Source organism: Chenopodium album, chromosome 14, assembly GCF_948465745.1.
Source record: "Chenopodium album chromosome 14, dcCheAlbu1.1, whole genome shotgun sequence".
Lineage (NCBI taxonomy): Eukaryota > Viridiplantae > Streptophyta > Magnoliopsida > Caryophyllales > Amaranthaceae > Chenopodium > Chenopodium album.
Window position 1 is genome coordinate 31532514 of NC_137847.1, and position 20576 is coordinate 31553089.

General features: G+C 36.9%; 1 non-coding gene across 1 annotated transcript; it reads left to right on the plus strand.

Annotated features, from left to right (window-relative positions):
- The first annotated feature begins 9673 nt into the window (after positions 1–9673).
- On the plus strand, positions 9674–9779 carry LOC145580441 (small nucleolar RNA R71). Its single transcript, XR_014099483.1, has one exon. It is a non-coding gene; the product is annotated as a small nucleolar RNA R71 (small nucleolar RNA).
- The last annotated feature ends 10797 nt before the right edge of the window (positions 9780–20576 follow it).

A 20576-nucleotide genomic window follows, 5' to 3' on the forward strand; every position in this document is an offset into this window, starting at 1 on the left:
TTTTAGCACTTTTAACATCTATTAAAGCACCCGAAGTAGCAAGAAAAGGTCTTCTTAGAATTATTGGAATGTTCACATCTTCATCCATCTCTAACACAACAAAATTCATCGGGATTACAAACTTTCCCACCCTTAGAGGAACATCCTCTACCTTACCTTTTGGAAATTTAATAGAATGATTGGCCAATTTTAAGGTAATGTTGGTGGGTAGAAGTTCCCATATCTCAAGTCTTTGATATACCGAATATGGCATAAGGCTAACACTGGCCCCAAGATCACATAAAGCATTATCAATTTGCATATTATATATAGCACAAGGGATAGAAAAGTTACCGGGTGTAGACACCCATTTGTGTCTCCCCAAAACCAAACCCAGTGATGAATACCTTTCATGTCATTGATTATCGAACGAAGTGAAAGTGTGAAAGGTCAATTCTTTCTTTCTGTTTTCGAAAAACAACTCTATTTTATGAAAATAGCTAATCCAGTTTAGTTTGGTCCACGACAAGGGTCCAATAATAGTGTAGTTGGATGGGGTTTGCAAAGAGCTTTCCAACAATATATTATAAGCCCAATTCTGATGAATAATGAGGAAGTTATGGCAAAAATACTAAACTGGGCCTGGGTTGATCTTTACATGCGGCCCGATAATCTAGGGGAGGGCCCAATGTTAATTATTATTCCTAAAGTTATTAGCCTTAATTATAGTCTTCTACAATTTTCTAGAAGGTTCTATTAAGTCCTAATAAAATTAGAATTAATAATTATATTTTGATAATCTTTACTTGGAATAAAATATTATTTTATGAAAAATACGATTTCAGTTTTCATACGGACTTTACAAGTCAATTTTGATTGATAAGTGGACTCCATGTTTGAAAGCGCGTAGGAATCCAGGCTGTCGCCATACGACAGGCCTGTCGCTACGCGACAAGCCTTGTCGCCACGCGACAGAGCTTGTCGCCAAGCGACAAGTTTGGTTTTGCGGCGACAACATGGAGTTTTATTCCTTATCAAATTCGTCCTATTTTCGGACTGTTTTCATTATACATAGGGTCCTGAACCTCCGTTTTTAACAATCAACAATCATCTAGGATCTACAATCGACAATCAATCTATTCTCTAAATCCTCTCTAAGCTCTCATCTCTCTAGCTTTTCACAAACAAAATTTCGCATACACAAGATCTAGAAATACCTAGCCAAGTTCGAAGTTGCCTTCGCCCTAGATGTGAAAGGTTATAATTTCTGAGGGTTTGGTCCCAAATCTCTATTTCCATTATTTAATTTAATTGTTTAATTTTATACTTTTCCTTGAAGTTACTAACGTGTGTGTTTTGTTATTAGAAAGAGATACGAGGCATCCAAGTAAGTACTTTAATTGTTTTATTGATATTATGATATAGAAATCATGTTTAGGTTCCTATTTTGATTCCTAATATCATGTTTAGGGAAAAGGTTATAATATCAAATATGCTTATTATGATTCTTGCGATGCCTTTTATTGTCTTTTCTAATATTATGTTAGTACCATGTTAGGTTTAAAGCTTTGATCTTCAATGCTTAGTGACATGTTAGGATTTGTTATTAATCTTGTTAGTATCATGCCTAGGATCTTGCTATTATTATGCTTTAGTGTTATTATGATTATTATTATGGTTATAATTATGATTATTATGATAATTATTATGTTGCTTGATGTTATATTATTATTGTTATTTCTTGATCATGCCCTCTCTTGCAGGATTAAAGGGAATTTGTACTTGTAATCACGCTTAATAAGATAATTAATAATCTTGTTTAGGCTAATATGATTATAATTCAAGTGATCACCAATAATAGTTTTTCTTGTGCATTAAATTTAACCAACATAGATAAATAGGTTTAGGGTTAACCTAATGATTGTATGTTAGCCAGAAAGCGCACATGAATACGAGTAGAATAAAGTAGAGGCCTATTTTATATGGCGAGTTCTTTCTTTTGTAGATTGGATTCGTACCCTCATCCCCGAACCCTATTTGGTTCAAGACCTTTTGGAGTTAACGATCTCATTGATCGTTTAGGGGTGTAACCTTCACCCTGTGAACGGTTTACATGTTCCTAAAACTTGTTGGCGACTCTTTTCCTCTAGCTTCCTCCCCTTTGGACGCCACCATGCTTAAGTGTATGATCATAGTGGGGTTTAAGTTTGGGGTAATGCTTGAAATATTCCCTACAGTTTTTGGCGACTCCACTAGGGAGGATTTCTATTTTAATTCCTGAAATTTATTTCGGCAATGATTTAGAATAAGTGGATGAGACTCGAAAAGTTCTAAGTATTTCATGTGCATAATTTTGATTAGCATTATTGTCATATGCATAAAAAAGGTCCTCATTGGATAGACCATCCGAAATGAGTAAAAAACATAGGATTTTTACACGTAGGAAATTTTAGAAATATCATTCACAACTAGAATTGAAATAATACTGCGAAATCTGGAAAATTCTAAGAACGTAGATACCTACTGAGGCATGTAGGAACTAGCGTCTAGAAAATAGGGCTTGTCGCCTGTAAAGTGATTCTGCCGCCTGGCGACAGGGGTACTTTTGCGGCGACAGTCCCTGTAGTCTGGCGCCAAGTTTTTCCAATACCGAGCCAGAACTCTGCCTTCTTGTTTTGACCATTTCTAGCACTGTTGGCTCAATTCTACTTCCTGATTGAGTTTTTCTCTCTTTTCTGAAACCCATATGTGTTCTACATATGGACATAACCCTCTGGGGGTTCACGCTCCATCTACCCAATCGAACGCTCCTGGCAACGATGGGTACATCCGAGTTTGTGAATCCACCAAACCGTGGAAGCAAGTTTTTAACTTGCAGGGTCCCATCCATACGCGCCAACCCTTCCAAAGGTAAGGCTTCCGCACGGTGCATCCAGACTCATAACCATGGACCCTCTTTGACTAACCCATATCCTTGAACTTCAGAGAACTAGAGCCATGGTCAGGTTGCAAACTCATTGCATCATATTGTGACTATTTGAACTATTTCTACATTCTTTGCTTGTGCATACCCTATACGTGCTAACCGTTCATTTGACTTGTGTTTAAGTCTAAATAAACTAATTAATGACTAAAAAGGACTTTGTCTAACTAATTAATTAATTAATTAATTTGACTAATTAAAGACTAATAAAGTAATCAATCTGACTTAGTACGACTGTAGGCATGTCCCCTTAGAGTAAACTTACTGGAAACAGTCCCAAATTAATGTTCTAACAATGGCGCAGAAGTTCGGGCTGTGGCGCCGCAGTTTACTGTTTATCGCCTGGCGACAAATTTGTCGTTTGGCGACAAGCTTCAAACTGTGGCAACAGTTCTATTGTTCCGGCGACAGTCCAGATTCTTACTCGAGTCATCACGACGAGTCTAATTAAACAGTCTGCTAATTAGTTTAACCAATTTGTTAATGGCTTTAGCCATATTTAAGTCCTTAATTGAGTCTAGGCACTTAGTCCCATGGTCATACACAAGAGCCTTAACATGTCACATACACTCACTAGTGTTAGCACACACTTTATATAGTCACCATGACCATGTCTTAGGTTCATGCATGAGTCCGTTTTTTCCGTCATTTGAGTTGGGGATACATTCTATTCTTAATTTTTTCATATATCTCCATCTACATCATCTTTCCATTCTCTACATGCTTTCCCCATATCACAATATTCATTCTTCCTACCTTCTTCCATCTATTGCATATTGGATAGAGTTGAGTCAAATAATTAACAACGAATATCCCTTAATTTCCCTTTCCACAGTACTTGGTCAAGGAGAAAAGGACGATTAATCAAAGACAACACCTTTATTCAAGTTCAACTTTTTGATAAGCCAATTGGTCGAAAAAGGAAAGCTAAGAAGATAATGGCAAGTTAGGAAGAAGTCAACGAACTCAAGGGACAAGTGGCTAACATGGCTGAAATGTTGAAGAATCTGACTTTCCAAATCAATGACCCTATGAGACAACAACAAATGGAGCTCATGCAAGAAAGTTTGAGCAGATTATCCAAGACTATAGATTCCAAGGCATTAGCTCACAAGGGGTCTCGCTGGACAAGGATCTTCTTCCGTAGAAGTTCAATGCCAACGACATCCCGAATTCAAGGCAATGGATAACCCTTATTTTCATTTAAGAGCCTTTGAAACTGTAATGAATATTAACGGAATAGATAAGAAAGCTTTTCATTATGTGTTTTCTCTATCTTTAGAAACCGTTTGTCAGCAATGGTACTTTTCTCCTGATAAAGAGAAAACCTCTACTTGGGATGCTATTGTAAACGCTTTCATTGATAGATATAAATGTAACATTCAAGTCGAAACCGATTATAGACAACTTGAGATGCTAAGACAAAAAGAGAATGAAGGCTTTACTTCTTTCTTTAATAAGTGGAGGGAAACTTCCGCTAAGAGGATTGAGGTGCCCTCCGAAAAAGAATCTGTGAGGATGTTTATCAAGAACCTCCAAGAGAAGTATTCAAAACATTTAAAGTATCAACATAATTTGAATACTTTTAAGGCCGTCTATGATATCGGTATTGAAATCGAAGATGACCCCACAAAGCAAAAAGCTACTAACAATAGTAACCATAGTGGCTGGAAAGGAAAGAAGAACGACAATCCTTCTTCTTCTAAAAACGCCCACTCTAGTAACAATGTTAGCACCTTTGACAATAACGGTGTCTTAGCTATGGATAATCAAGGATATAAAAAGAAACCCAGGAGAGAGTTCACACCCATTGGAATGACCTACGATGCTGCTTTCGATCGTCTCTACGATCGAGGATCAATCAAACCCATTGGCCCTACCGAGGATCCAACGCCAAAAAAGCGATCTTCAAGATGGGATCCCAATTCCTATTGCAAGTACCATCAAGGAAATGGTCATACCACCGATGAATGCTACAAGTTTCAAAATCTCATTCAAGATCTCATAGAAGCAAACAAGATCCCATTGCCTCTAGCTAGCGAGAAGACTGGGTGATGTTGAAGCAAACGACACAAGACAAAAGGCGAACGTCAACGACAAGATTTCATGACCTCTTTTTCTATTTCTTTTTCATTTTTTCCTTTCCCCAATAAGTCTAGCATAGGCACCTTTCTTAGATTTATTTTGTAGGTTTTTTTCTTTTTCCCTATAATAAAATAAGCATTTATTTTCTTGCATATGATCATTTCATTACATCGCATAAAAAAAAATCCATGTCAAACTAAGCACAAGATATACCAATGATTTGAGGCACCCCTTGTAGCTCATATCACCTTTCACCCTTCAAATATGCAATCCTTTTTTGATAAACCACTTTGAGCCTCGTCTAACGATAGACCTTTCATTTTTCAACCCATATCTACCTAACCTTGGGATGGGACAGTGTGCAATTTATGCAATTTTAAAAAGCTTGAGTGATTTCAAAAGATCAAAATAAATAAAATAGCAAAAACAATAAAAGTGTACAAAAGGGAAAGTGTTCCAATGTCTTTGACATGAACATGTCTTTGATATGAACACGTCTCAGATTGCGTTTCTCATAGAGTGCTTGAGAAACATGAATGCCAAGTGAGTGATAAACCGCATGATCGGGATTTCCCACACTTATAAAAATAAAAACAAAAAAATGCAAAAGCAAAAAAGAGTTAAAACACTCAAGCATAAAAATACAAAGATTCAAAAGCAAGGTTGCACACCTTGGGGGCTTACCTAGGGTGTTGAGCCTTTATCCCTTTCTTCTTCAAACCTTTAGCCTAACCACGTTACAACCCTTAAAAGACCTTTTTGAGGTATACAAACTTGTGCGAGGTTCGGCTAGAGCTACGTTGGGCCTGATTCCTAACGGATACATAGGCAACCTCACATTGGGGTGCGACCGTAATAAAAATGCATTCACATTTACGTTCATAATTGATCATATCTTAGAATTCCTAATGCTCATCCTTTTCCACTTAGAGCTAGACTTGGGGGCTTGATCCTCACATCATTAGCTTACCTAGATTAAGAGACACCATCATTTGACTCCTTTCAATATATTTTTCCACACACTTAGCCCTTGCGGCCTAACTTTAGTGTTACTTTCACACACTACACAGATACATGACCAAATAGTCTTTCCCTTAGGAACCATTTGTCATTAAATCTTAACACAACGTTGAAGCATACTTTGTCATAACAAAATCACTCATCATTGCATCACAAAGTATGAAGTACTTAGCCACCGCGCCTAAGTTACCTAAATACTTTCATTATCGAGTCAACCAGGATAGTCTAAGATGTTACAATCCTTGTACTATGAGATACAACGTTAACGGATTAAACTCATTCAACATGCACCTTCAAAAACTTCGCTTCTTTCTTTTTTCGCGTCTTTCTTTTTCAGGAGAAAGTCGGTACCCTCCACAAAAATGACGAAAATTTTTGCTTTTTTTTTTTGCATTTTCGAGTTACACGATCACATTACAATGCACACGCGAGTCATGTACATATTGAGTCATGTGGTGTTATCACATCGAGTTAAGTCTACGCACACGAGTCGATTTGAGTACATCAAGTTACACGTCGAGTCAAGCAACACTAAGTCTTAAGTCAACCCTAATTACATGAGCAAAGTCCTATAGTCAAAAACATAAATGCAGGTACATTTCAGTGAGCAAGAACATTCTCGGATTTTTTCGAAAAACCGCGAATGAAAACCTGACTCCAGCGTCAGACGACAAGATTGTCGCCTGGCGACAAAATCTGTCGCCTGACGACAGAGCGAGGACGCAGTGACAGCGGTTTCCAGCGTGCGCCGAAGCAGCAATGAAATGCATGGCCCCATATTGGATTATGCGGACCTCATACAGCAATTTCGGGTTCCTTGGTACGCTAGTTAGCCCCTATAAGAAAATTGACATGATTAGTAGTCGGCTCGATTACAATCGTAGTAAGTGATTGACCTGACGACGATCGTCTCACTTAGCTTAAGCGCCTAAGCATTGGCTCATTATAAGCACCAAGGCATCGGTTCAAAAGCAAGCACTTATACGATAATTTTTCCAAGATTGGATTGTCATCCCCAACTGACAATATTTCCAAATATGGATTGTCACGCATCTTCTTATACGACAATTTTTCCAAGATTGGATTGTCATCCCTTCGGAAATGTTTCCAAGCATGGATTATCGTACTCCTTTTCTATTTGGCAAGTATTTCCAAGTTCGGATTGTCATACATTCATAAATCTTCGACAATTTTTTCAAGATTGGATTGTCATCTTTGGCAAAGTTTCCAAGCGTGGATTCTCATGCTCCTTCTCTGTTTGGCAATTTATTCCAAGATCGGATTGTCATCTTTGGCAATTTTTTTAAGATTGGATTGTCATACACATAGTTCCCTATGGCAAAATTTCCCAAAGGATTGTCGTAGGTCTCTACTCATCATAAATTTCAGCCTGAAGGTAATCTTGTTAGTATCATGCCTAGGATCTTGCTATTATTATGCTTTAGCGTTATTATGATTATTATTATGATTATAATTATGATTATTATGTTGCCTGATGTTATATTATTATTGTTATTGCTTGATCACGCCCTCTCTTGTAGGATTAAAGGGAATTTGTACTTGTAATCACGCTTAATAAGATAATTAATAATCTTGTTTAGGCTAATATGATTATAATTCACGTGATCGCCAATAATAGTTTTGCTTGTGCATTAAATTCAACCAACATAGATAAACAGGTTTAGGGTTAACCTAATGATTGTATGTTAGCCAGAAAGCGCACATGAATACGAGTAGAATAAAGTAGAGGCCTATTTTATAGGGCGAGTTCTTTCTTTTGTAGATTGGATTCGTACCCTCATCCCCGAACCCTATTTGGTTTAAGAACTTATGGAGTTGACGATCTCATGGATCGTTAAGGGGTGTAACCTTCACCCTGTGAACGGTTTACAAGTTCCTAAAACTTGTTGGCGACTCTTTTGCTCTAGCTTCCTCCCCCTTGGACGCCACCATGCTTAAGTGTATGATCACAGTGGGGTTCTAGTTTGGGGTAATGCTTGAAATATTCCCTACACCGGGGTCTTTCAATTTCAGTGGCATTTTATTCATGATAATTGTACTACAATTCTTGGTGAGATTCACCATTTCCACCTCACACTTTCTCCTTCCACTCAAAATATCTTTTAAAAACCTAGCATAGTTAGGCATTTGCTTGATAGCATCGGTAAAAGTAATTGAAAGGTGAATTTGTCAATGTTTCAAGAAAATTTCCAAATTGCACATCTAATTTGTTTCTAATAAATTTGTGAAGATATGGTAGCTTTTGCAATTGTTTTGTTTCTCTCTCTTTTTCTCTTTTCTCTTCACTCTCTTTTTCAAAATCTTTCTCTTTTCACATTCTTTTTCTTTCTCAAATTCTTTTTCTTTCTCATATTCTTTCTCTTTTTCACTCTCATGGTTTTGCTCTCTCTCTTGTTCAAAATCACTCTCAAGGGGAGGCTCACTCATGTTCATTCTCTCATTGCTTCTCTTAGGAACATTCTCTTCCAACACTTTACCATTCCTAGTTGATATAGCATTTACGGGCCTCTTAGGATCTAGTCCTTGGGGTGGAAGTTTAGAAGTGCTAGTCCCTTCCTTCAAAGCATTGGCCAATTGAGAAATTTGTGTTTCAAGCATTTTATTATGGGTCATGACTTCACTAAATTTCTTATCACTAGAGGCCATGAAAGTATTGAACATTTTGGTTTGACTTTCCATCATTTCCTCTAAGCTAGACCTACTAGGTGGTGCTTGTGCATAGTAGTTATCTTGGGGAGCTCTATTACCTCTCACATTTGAATTGGAAGTATTTTGATTAGAAGAACCTCTATTGTTATTGTTGTTCCAATTATTCCTATTATTAGAGTTTTCCACTTGGTGATATTGCCCTTGATTCCCATAGTTCCCTTGGTTATTATGGTTATGGTTACCATAACCACCTTGTTGGTTGTACTTACCTTGGGGATTTTGGTCCCTTTGGTTCCTATTTCCCCATTGGTTTTGGTTATGGTAATCATAATCATTTCCTCTTTGGTTATAGGAATTTCCCCCTTGTTCTCTTCTATTAGGTGGTAAGTATCTTTGATTGTCATTCCTAGGTCTATTATCATAAGACAAGGCATTGACTTGTTCATTTTCATTATCATTACCATCTTCATATTGGGGTTGAGGTTGAGAATCATAATTACAAGAAGAGGTATCATGGTCATATGACCCACAATTTTCACAAAACAAACACCCATGTGGCATGTTATTAGAAGTAGAAGGAGAAGGGTTAGAATTCATACCTCTCCCCTTAGCTTGGGAGGGATGCTCTTGTGTTGATTAGAGGTCTCTAGTTTTGCCTTGATGGACGTCATCTCCTTGCCAAGGTTGGCGATTTGGGACGTCAAATTGTTGATTGCGTTGAGGTGATCAATGGAGTAAACCGCATTTCCTCCCTTGTTTAGAGACTCTCTCTCTCCTTCTTGCCAATCCATGTGGTGCCTCACCACATCCTCAATTATCTCTATGACTTGCTCCTCCGTCTTTTTCATAATCGGCCCATCCGCTCCCGCATCTAGGCTAGTCTTTCCTTGTGGGATCAAGCCTACATAGAAAATTTGAAGCACTTGGTATGTCGAAATGCCATGATGGGGACACTCCCTTTGATATTCTTTATACCTCTCCCAAGCCTCATAAATGGTTTCACTAGCCCGTTGACGGAAACCTTGGATCAAAGCCCTTGCCTCAGCCGTCTTCTTTTGAGAGTAGAATCTCCTTAAGAAAGCCGTGGTGACCTCGTCCCAAGTTCTCAAGGAGTTCGGCCTTACTTCTTTTTCAAGCCATTCAAGAGCCCTTCCTATCAAGGAGAAAGAAAATAGCTTTAGTCTCACAAATTCTTGAGTTACCCCATTTACCTTGATCGTATTGCAATATTTTTCAAATTCGTTCAAATGTGCAAGAGGGCTCTCATGTTTTGCTCCACTAAAGTGCCTCCTTTCGATCAAATTTATCATTGCGGGGCGTATTTCGAAATCATTTGCTTGAGTAACGGGTGAAGCAATGCCACTTGAAGCTCTATAAGCTCCCGGAGTTTCCAGCTCCTTCAAAGGTCTTTGGACTGGTAGTTCCCCGTCAGCCATTTGCTCTTGTCTTTCCCCGAAATTGACCTCCCTAATTGGGGAAGTAGTTAATGGCCTAGAACCGGCTCTCCTTCTCCTCCTATAGGTTTGCTCAATCTCGGGATCGTAAGGCACCAAAATCCTGTTATGATTTCTGCGCATACACTCTCAACAATTGCAATTAGTAACAAGGCTACAAGTGTAGCAAAAAAGAAACACACTCTTTTTCAATTTTTATTGTTTTATGGTGAACTAGACTCAAGTAATCAATTAACAATTAACAACACCGCTCCCCGGCAACGGCGCCATTTTGATGGGCGTTAGAACGGTCGCACATTCCACACTCAATCAAACACATATATTAACAAACACCCTACAAACCAAGCATAATGATAAGTAAGAGTTCGATCCACATGGAATGGGATATGGTTGCTAAAGATCTTAACACTTAAGCTAATTCGAAATCTATGGTCAATTGGGGTTCGTCAAGTAGACAAACAAACTATGATTCTAAATCGATGGATTAAAGACACTAGGGAATGGGATCCACTCAACCAAGGCAATTAGGAAAACGGGGAGTAAAATAGACAAGGTATAGCAAGGACAATATGTAAAATCGACCTCATGCAATTAGAAAACAACTCACACTACTAAACTTAGATTCCTCATTAGTCTAGCAATAGATGATACATAATCAAATTGCAATAAGTAATGACATACTCAATTTACATTCCCATGTCAAACTAAGCATATCATGTTATCAAGCTCCTAAGTCAAGGGTAGCTAATCCTATCATGAAGAACTAACAAGCAATCTCATATAATCAATTTAATTGCAATACAAATATCAATGCTTCTCCCACATTTGCATAATTAACCCAAAGTGTTGAGCTTCACCCAACCCCTAGCAAGAAGACTACTCATAACTCATGTTTATCAACGTGCAAACAAGTATTAGGGTTCTAACTTCTTCAATAATTGGGGAAAAGTGATTAACAATTGAAATAACTATCATTCAATAACAAATTATCAAGAACTAAGAAGATTTAAATATCATGCAAGAACAAATAAAATCAGAAATTGAATGGAGAAGAGTAGAAGGAAGTTACTAATTGAAGCTTGAAAATGTTGAATACAAAGTGCCAAATCTTGAGGATGAATCTTGAAACCAACTATTACAAATGATTAATTTGAAGAAAACTAAGCTAAATTAATGTTTTAAACTAAGAGGAGTTTCTGAAAACTAGGCTATTTCTGTCTCTTACAAATGAACTAAAGGGGAAGTATTTATACTCCCCGAAACTCATAGGGAAATCCGTCAAAAGAAAACGGATTCCCAGCGAAGGAGCGCCCGCTCTAGCTTGCTGCACGCCCTCTCCAGTTGACTTCAGAATATAGGCAGTTTTGAAAGGTTGGGGAGGAGCTCCCGCTCCTCACAGGTGCACGCCCGCTTCTCACAGGGTGCACTTGGCAGAAAGTTTACAGGAAGTTTGGAGCGCCCGCTCCTGAGAGGTGCACGCCCGCTCCAGCTGGAGCGAGCTCTCCTTTCTCTAATTTTCTTGCCTCAAACAAAATCCATGCATCGAATGCTTGCCAAATTGAATCAATAAACCTGCAAAACATGGACAAACACAAACCAAGATGGGGCAAGGCCGAGATAAAACATTTTCATTCAAAAATGGGTTAGAAAGAGGGGAAATGAATGCAAAACCAGGTTAAAATTAACACAATAAGTGTTCAAATAAACCACTTATCAATACCCTATTTTGAATATTCTCAGAATCAAATGGACTCATTATTTAATCCTAAACCACAATTAAATAGAAAATAGAGTGAAAAAATTGCATGAAATTTAAATTACTCCAAAGCCTGAATGGTTCATCTTAGTGTCTTACATTAAGATGTTCATAATTAATTAAAACACTAAATAGGGAAATCAAAGCCAATCGCCAACATGCCTGATTCCCATTGCTTCAACGTGCTTGTTGTGCTTCACTTGAGGCAAAGGTTTAGTAAGTGGATCGGCTACATTGTCATCCGTTCCAACTTTGGGTTAAATTCGGGTCGGGTTAAATTCGGATTTTAACGGGTTAAAACAGGTTTGGGTCAATTTTGGTTCAAGGTCGGGTTCGATTCAGGTCAATAATTTACAAGTTATATTCGGGTCGGGTCATATCCAGGTCGGTTCATGTTCGGGTTCAGGTCTCAACTACTCGGGTCAACTCGGGTTTAGGGTTGGTTTCAGATCGGGTTCGGGTCACCATTTTTTTGGGTTCAGACGGGTCGGTTAATAATCGGGTTTGGGTCGGTATTTCGGGTCGGGTCAGCTTTTGACAGCTCTAGGTGTACCTTATGTTTGGTTTGGCAATTGTTTTTTTTTTCGTTTTTTTTTTCCGCGAATGATCAAGATCGAGATGTAAAAGGGAAAGACTGCTCATTTTATTAATGGAATAAAGGTGAATAAAACATCAAAACACACAAAACTCAGAAATGAAAATCTATGCTAGACTTGAATGGGGGAAAAGGGAGATGAATAATAATAATAATAATAATAATAATAATAATAATAATAATAATAATAATAATAATAATAATAATAATAAAAACAAATCATGAAATCCTGCACGAAGGGCTTGCTGTGCGCCTTGTTTTCATTTCTGCTTATCACTTCTTGCTGCCTGGAGGGACAGGAATAGAGTGACCCCTTCCTCGATGATACTTACAATGAGCATTGGGGTCCCACCTGGCGCTTCTTTGTTCAGGTTTTGGCTTTGAAAATGGCCTAATTGGTGTAATCAAGCCTTGGTCGTAAAGGCGATCAAAGGCAGCATCGTATGTCATTCCCAAAAAGAGTTTTAAGTTCTCCTTTTATTTTGAAGGGGAGCATTAAGAGCTAAAACTTCATTAAGATCCACTTGGTTGATATTGTTGGTAGTATTTTCGGGCTTAGAAGATGAAGAAGAAGGAAGGTCGTTCTTCTTGTTTTTCCAATTGTTATTATTGTTACAACCACCAGTCTTTATTAGCTTGTCCTCTATATTGATGCCGATATTATATACAGCTTCGAAAGTGTTCAATGGCAGGAATTGGAGATGTTGCTCGTATTTATGAGTCAGCAACTGGGTCAAGAGGCGAATCATCTCTTTTCTTTGGGGGATCTACCAAAAGTGCAGTTGTTTTCCTCCACCTATTCAGATAAGCAGTGAAGCCTTCATTCTCTTTCTGTTTGAGAATGGATAGTTCTCACTCAGAAGTTCTAGCTTGAATGTTACACTTGTAAAGATTCATAAAACTTTCCATAACATCTTGCTAAATTGCTGTGTGCTTAGCATCTAGAGAATAAAATCATTGCTAGCAAGCATGCTTTAAGGAGCGAGGGAACATCGTAGGGAAGAATGTTACATCTAATTAAGAGCCATTGTTGTAGAAAAAGCCTTCAAGTGGAACATTGTGTTGTCAGTAGGCTTAAACTTTGGAATGTCAGTGGTGTAAAACTTCTCAGGGAGTTTGTCCTTGACAGCCAAAGAAGTGGCAGGTTGCTCCACATAGGTAAAATCCTCAGAAATCTTACTCACTTGTTCCTTGATTTTGTCCATCACGGCCCCAGTGACATTATTTTCCTCCATGGTGGTGACCTTGGTAGTGAGAGTTTGCATCATGGCAGTGAGTGCCTCGATGGACTTGTTAATGTTCTCAATATTTTCCCTAAAAGCCATGAGTTGAAAGTAAACTGAAGATGGAGATGAATTTCGTGGAGATTATTGGAGTGGTTTCCTTGTACGCCTCTTAGGTATAAGAGGTTGTCTTGGTAGTGACTCGAACCGTACCAATCTACCCCTGCTCCTTCACCAAGTACTGTGAAATAAAACAAATTCACTTAATGGTTTGACACACTGATTGAAATAGGGAAGGAAGATGGAAATATAGATGTTTGAAAACAAGTAAGAAAAACTCCACTCATTTTTTTTTATGACGGAAAGAAGAGGTACATGAACCTAGCATATGATCATAAACGACACGGTGCACGACTCGATTCGAAAAAAATAAAGAATGTGTGTGGACTATGCTTGAATCGTGAGTGATTAAGTGATTTTATAAGACTCATGGTATGATTGTATGGCTAGACATGTATAAAACATCAAGACGACTAACGGATGGACCAAAAAAGCACGGAAGAATAAAAAGACAAACTTACTTGATTAATTTTGTCCAATTTTAGTGTTTATGCTATTTACTAGGTGAAAAAGGTCCATTGGCAATTGTTAACCATAAATAAGATCAAACAAAACCAAAGAACACATGTTAAGGCTAGCACAATAATCTTAAGAAACAAGCTAGGAAGAGGACTGGAATTCTAGAAGAGTTAGGACTCATGGGTATAAATAAATAAATAAATAAATAAAAATAACAATATATGATCCTATGTTATACGAGTTGACACAGATTAAAGGACTAAGAGAAGTAGAAAATTGGCTAACACTAGCTTGACACTAAAAGATACAAGAAAAAAAAATTAAAAAAAAGAAGGTTGGACGCTATAAAGTCACCTAAGCTTGATAAGCTATAATATTTCGGTTATATCTTTGTATCCGTGACTCTGATTGGGACAAAACTAACTCCAAATGAAAGATAAAACTCGGGGTTATAGATCCATAGGTGGAATGACATGTTACTCTTTCTAGAACTCCAGCTATGACCAAAATAAGTTGACTCTTATGCAGGATACGGGAATAAAAATCCGGGTTGTCTCAAAAAAAAAATACTATGACTCGACTATAATAAAAAAAAAAAGGATTAGATAAAAGAGAGGAAAACAAAATAAAAAATAAAAAATTCACAAAAAAAAAATGCACACATAAACACATTGTCACGCATGATGCAATGAAATTCGCAACCTAGAGTCAAGTTCTATGTTCCACTATGGTCAAAGTTATTTGGGTGTCAAAGGGTACCATAGTTAAGAGTTTGGATCCATTAGCAAGGCAGCCTCCCTTGAGGGTGTATGCCAACGGGTGTCTCTGCAAGTTCGTGATGAAATCGAACTCGATTCCTTGGTTTGGGTGGATTTTAAAACTCGGATGAACCCTTATTGTCATGAACGTTTTCGGCGGGTTTATAGAGCTTAAATCCCCGGGCTAACCACATACGTGGAACACGTACTATTGTGGCAAAATAGGTAAGCTAGAATGCATATGTATATGTGACAATGCCAATTAAATCGCAGGAGTATAATTCAAAAATCTTTCAAGTCTCATCCACTCATCTCAATTAAATACCGATCACTCAAATCGATAAGTAACCAAGAATCCTCCCCAGTGGAGTCATCAAATTGTAGACATCGTTCCAAGCGCGCCTACGTAAAGCATGTTGTGAATATGCTTTGTACTCATAGAAAGTGGGAATTGACATATACGATTTGGGTAACGATTAGGGACAAAACAAAGTAGGGAGCTGCCAACAAGTTTTTAAGAAACTTGTAAACCGTTCACGGATCCATCATTTAAGGCAACCACGATAAGGGACAACAATAGGCAACAACGATTGACCTGTGAAGGTTACACCCCATTCATAATCCATGAGATTACTAACTCCATATAGTTTGGAACCACAAAAGGCATGCAAACAAAGATTCAATTTGCTCCAAACTATAATTAAGCTAAATTGGTTGAATGTTAATGCAACATATAATTCTAAAATATTAGTGACCACTTGATCAAACAACAAGATTAAAAGGATCCTAAACCAGTTGTCCAAATTATCTTATTAGTCGTGATTTTCAATTACATATTCCCTTTAAACATGCAATATAGTGATCAACAATAAACAATAGAATAAACATCAACATTGGAAGCAATTTAACAATAATATTGTTAGTCAAATAAAATTATAATAATCCTAATCATGATACTAGCAATAAAGAATAAAAATAATAATAAGAGTAATTAAGTGAATTAATTACTCACGTTCCGCATTTCCTTGACTTTCTACATCATGAATAAATTGTTAGTAACTTCAAGGAAAATAAATAAACAATAATGAAAGTTACATTAAATGAAACTAGAGTTGATTTGAGGCCAAACCCTCAAACATTTCTACCTTTCACGCCTTTGTTTAAGTGTAGAGCTACCGGTAAAGTACGAACTCCTTGGAGTGCTTAAGGGAAGTATTGGGAATAACAAGGTAGGCTAGTGTTTAGGCTAGTGAATAGAAGAGAGAAGAGAGAATGATTTGGTGTCTAAGAAAGGAAGAGAGAATGATTTTTGGTGCCCCAAAACTAAGGAAACAAGCCTCGTATTTATAGAGAAAATATGAGGGGTGAGGTAAGAAACCCTAGAATTGACACGCCATGAAAATAAAACCCTAGGAAAATTCTGTGTCGCGGCCGCGGTATATCTGCCGCTGCGTGGTAAATTTCAGTTTTTATGCGTTTTTAAAACAATGATAACTTTTGATCCGTAACTAAGAATAAGGCATATAATATATCTTTGGAAAGATTATAAATTCTACTTTCCAACCCAATTAGAATCAGGTCAAAATAATTTGCAAATTTTAAGGTACATTCGTTTTAGTGAAAGGGTGTCAGTTTTGGGCCGAGTTTAGTGTTTTGCTCATATCTTCTTCGTTTTAACTTGAAATTGGGCTTGTGATATATCGTTGGAAAGCTTATTGAAAGACCTATCCAACCAAATAATATTTGGATCAAAATTATAGGGCTAAAAAATCAGTTTATCTCGGTTTTGTGATGTGGATACGAAAAGAGGATGATAAGTTATGTTTTGGGGAAAATAGGCTAAGAATTAGGTTGGTTTATGAAATATATTGGATTGAATATGGATTTAAGCACTTTCAGGATTAAATACCTGACCCAACCAATAGTGGCGGTAAAAGGTTGTTAATCATCGGGTTTAGTTTTCGGTAGACATTTTTAGGTGTCTACAATACCAAGTTTAGTGAATTGATTACATTAAAGAAAACACAACTCTTTGAAATTAGGCAAATTTATTTTATGTTGAATGTTTTTCCATGTATATTTTCCTAAAGAAAATTAGTCTAAGCTGTAGTTATTGTACTATGACAGAAGGGAAATTCTAGGTCGTTGGATTCTGAAATTCCTTCAATCAAACAAAATTTATAACCGAACCTACTCCTAGTATAGGGGTAAGTCTGAGTCGAACCCAAAAGAATGGAAACAAATGCTATGGTCTTAAGTTTAGCTATTCCGAAGATTGAATAATCGGTTTGGTAAAACAAAAGCAAATCAACACGATAAATTCTAAAAATGGAAATCAATATCAAGATACTAGGGAATTAAGATCCACATGCATTCACGATAAACATGCTAATTTGATAGGAAGTTGATCAAGCGAATAATGCGAGGGAAAATAGTATTTGCAATCAAAATAACTTGAAAAGCTGTTTCCTAGGTGTCAAACTAGTGGTCTCTACGAATAACTATCAAAGGAAAATCACAAGACAAGTTCAATCGATAAGAGTAGCTTCCACATCAATGTGTCGTATCAATGAAAACTACAATGCTATAGTTTGATAATCAAGGTTAGCTACTCCTCATCTAATCAAACACATGCACAAATTCTATCAACCAATTTAATCACAATATCAAATCAATCAAAATCCCCAATTTAGCAATAGTCTATCATTCTTACATGCTTAGCCACATCCCTAGCAAAGGATCTACTCACTACACATTGTAGAATTGAAAAGCAAAACTAAACAAATCATCAATTTCATCATCAACATTGTAATCAAAATATCAACAATCAAATCACACAATCAACTAGAAATTCAACCATACATCAAAGATCAAACACTAAAATTGCATTAAAGAGAAAGGAATTCTTACAAAACTTTGATCAATCCCGCGCGCCCGTGCTAGCCTCGTGTACGCCCGCGCCTAGGAGCAGGGCATCTCTCTTTCGTGCGTCCATCGATGCCTCCGTGCGCTCCACTTGAACATTGGGGGTGGCAGTTTCCAAATTCTCCCATGGTGGGTTCAACACCACTTTTGATGCCCATTCAGCTTGAGAGCACGGCCTAGGAGACTTGGAGCTTGCACACCTCCACTCTTGAGTTTCAAAAAGGAGAGATTGGCTTGCATCTTGAACTTTGTAAAATCCCGAGAAAGAGCCACGGAGATCCTTGGACATCACCTTTCTCCTAAAATAAAAGAAAAGAAAAAAAATAAAAGAGAAAAGGCTAAATAAACTAAGAAATGGAAGAAAACAGGAAAACAACTAAGGAAAACACAAACTAGAGAAATAGAAGATAAAACTAAAGAAAAAGAGATAAAAGAGCTATAAAAGCAATTAAAAATCATCCTAAAAGAGGCTAAATGAGTGCGATAAATGACACTCATCAAATTCCCCCAAGATAGACTTTTGCTCGTCCTCGAGCAAAGTAAAAGCAAGTAGGAATAGGATGAAAAACTTATTTAAACAAGAAAAAAGAAAGAAAAGGATAAGAATGTACACTAAAACTCACTTTCGTAGGAATCACGGTTGTTTTTCGATACAACAAGCCCTTTAAACCCCAAAGTCACCAATGAGGACGAGTAAGGTTTCGTAAGGGTATCCAAAAAGTTTGACCCATAACTCTTAAAAGTAAAAATGAGGCAAATCATAAAAAGGAAAGTAAAATAAAAAAGGAAAAAGTGAAACCAAAAGCTTTTGAAATGGACTTTTACAAATGATCAAATACGAGTGAATAAATAACTTTCTATACAATAAGGGTATGCACGTTCCAAGATATCCAAGGTTGATTGAAACATAAAATATGCTAAGCATAGAGAACTAATGAAACATAATTCACCTTCATCTCAAACAATCTTACCACGTTCTCCCAACTAGTTTCAAATTCACCTTTACTAAGCATCTCAATGATTCCTCAAAGGAACCGGAAAAAAAAGAGATTTTTGGGCTACTCGACATCTTGACTATGCACACCGCTCCATAGGCTTGACTCACATCTCCCTCCACCGACTTGTGACACAACCAAAAAGGTCAAAAGGTCTTGAAAAAGGTTTTAATGTAAGGGAGAAAAGGGTGAAGGTAGGCTAAAATTGAAATTTGGTGGTATACCTAAATTATGAAGCAAAGGGTGATCAATCCTCAACACCATAATCAAGAAATCACCAAACAAAAACACCAACACCCTGAAGCTTAATCAAAGCTAAAATCACAATCATATATACAAAAAGCGTAAGAACACTTCCCTCTAAGCTAAAATGAAGCATTGTCCTCAATGCTCAAAATAGGGAGAAATACACTTACATCAAAATATTTTTAGACTTTTTCATTTTTTCACAATTTTTTTTTTTTCACTTTTGCCAAAGCGTTTGAATTTGCTTTGCTTTTTCTCATTTTTGCATTTTTCTATTTTTCACTTTATTGCATTGTCCTCGCCTCTTTTAACTATGAATGAATTTTTTAACTTGGCATTTGCCTTTTTTTACAAAATATACACAAAACAAACTTGCTTACATTATAAGAACCAATATTCAAACTCATCCACCACAATCTCCAACAATAACAATCAATGCTTCACAAAAACCAAGAATAGAAACAAGAATGAAACAAAAGGCTCAAAATCTAAAGATATGGCTTGAAAAGAAGGTTTATGGCTCAAATGGTTAGCAAGTAGGCAAGTGTAAACCAAAAATAAAGAAATGGAATCTATCCTAGAAAAATAAAAATCACCACCCCGAAAAGATGCTTTTTTCCTTCCTAAATGGTCCGGTCGCGATCTCGGGAGATAAGAATCAAGTTCTAGATAAAACATGAAATAGTCAAGGATCCATTTGCCGCTCATGCAAAATATGTAGAAGGCTAGAAAAGAATGAAAACTCACATGGTTGTAGGAATAACTCACTATTAGTTTCAAATCCACCAAAGGGAGCAACACCTTCTTACCACAAACAATTAGAATCCGACTTTAAAGTCCCAAAAGTTCTAAAGACACTAACTTAGCATGCTCTATCCTAGAATTAACCAAACATACTCTCAAAGTGCATACCGATACCACATAGGAAACCATTCATTCAAAAGTAAAAGCTCGGATGGTATTATGTCCAAATCATAAGCAAAACATTAAAATAAACCAAAAATAAAGCCTCAAAATCATTTTTTTGCATTTTGAAAAGAGGAAAAAAAAGGAAAAGAGAAAAGAGAAGTGAAGGAAAAGAAAAGGAAAAGAGAAAGAAAATTACAAAGATGCATGCGTATCATATAAATCCCAATCGACAAACAAGTAGTCATTCGACAATATCGTCAATGACCCCAAACACCTTATGGTGTTATAAAGTAAACATCCTTGAACCGTTTAACTCTTCCTAAACTAATCATAATCTAAGAAAACAATGAAAGAAAAGAAAGAAATAAGAAATATCTCACCGAGTTATCCAAGCTAAGC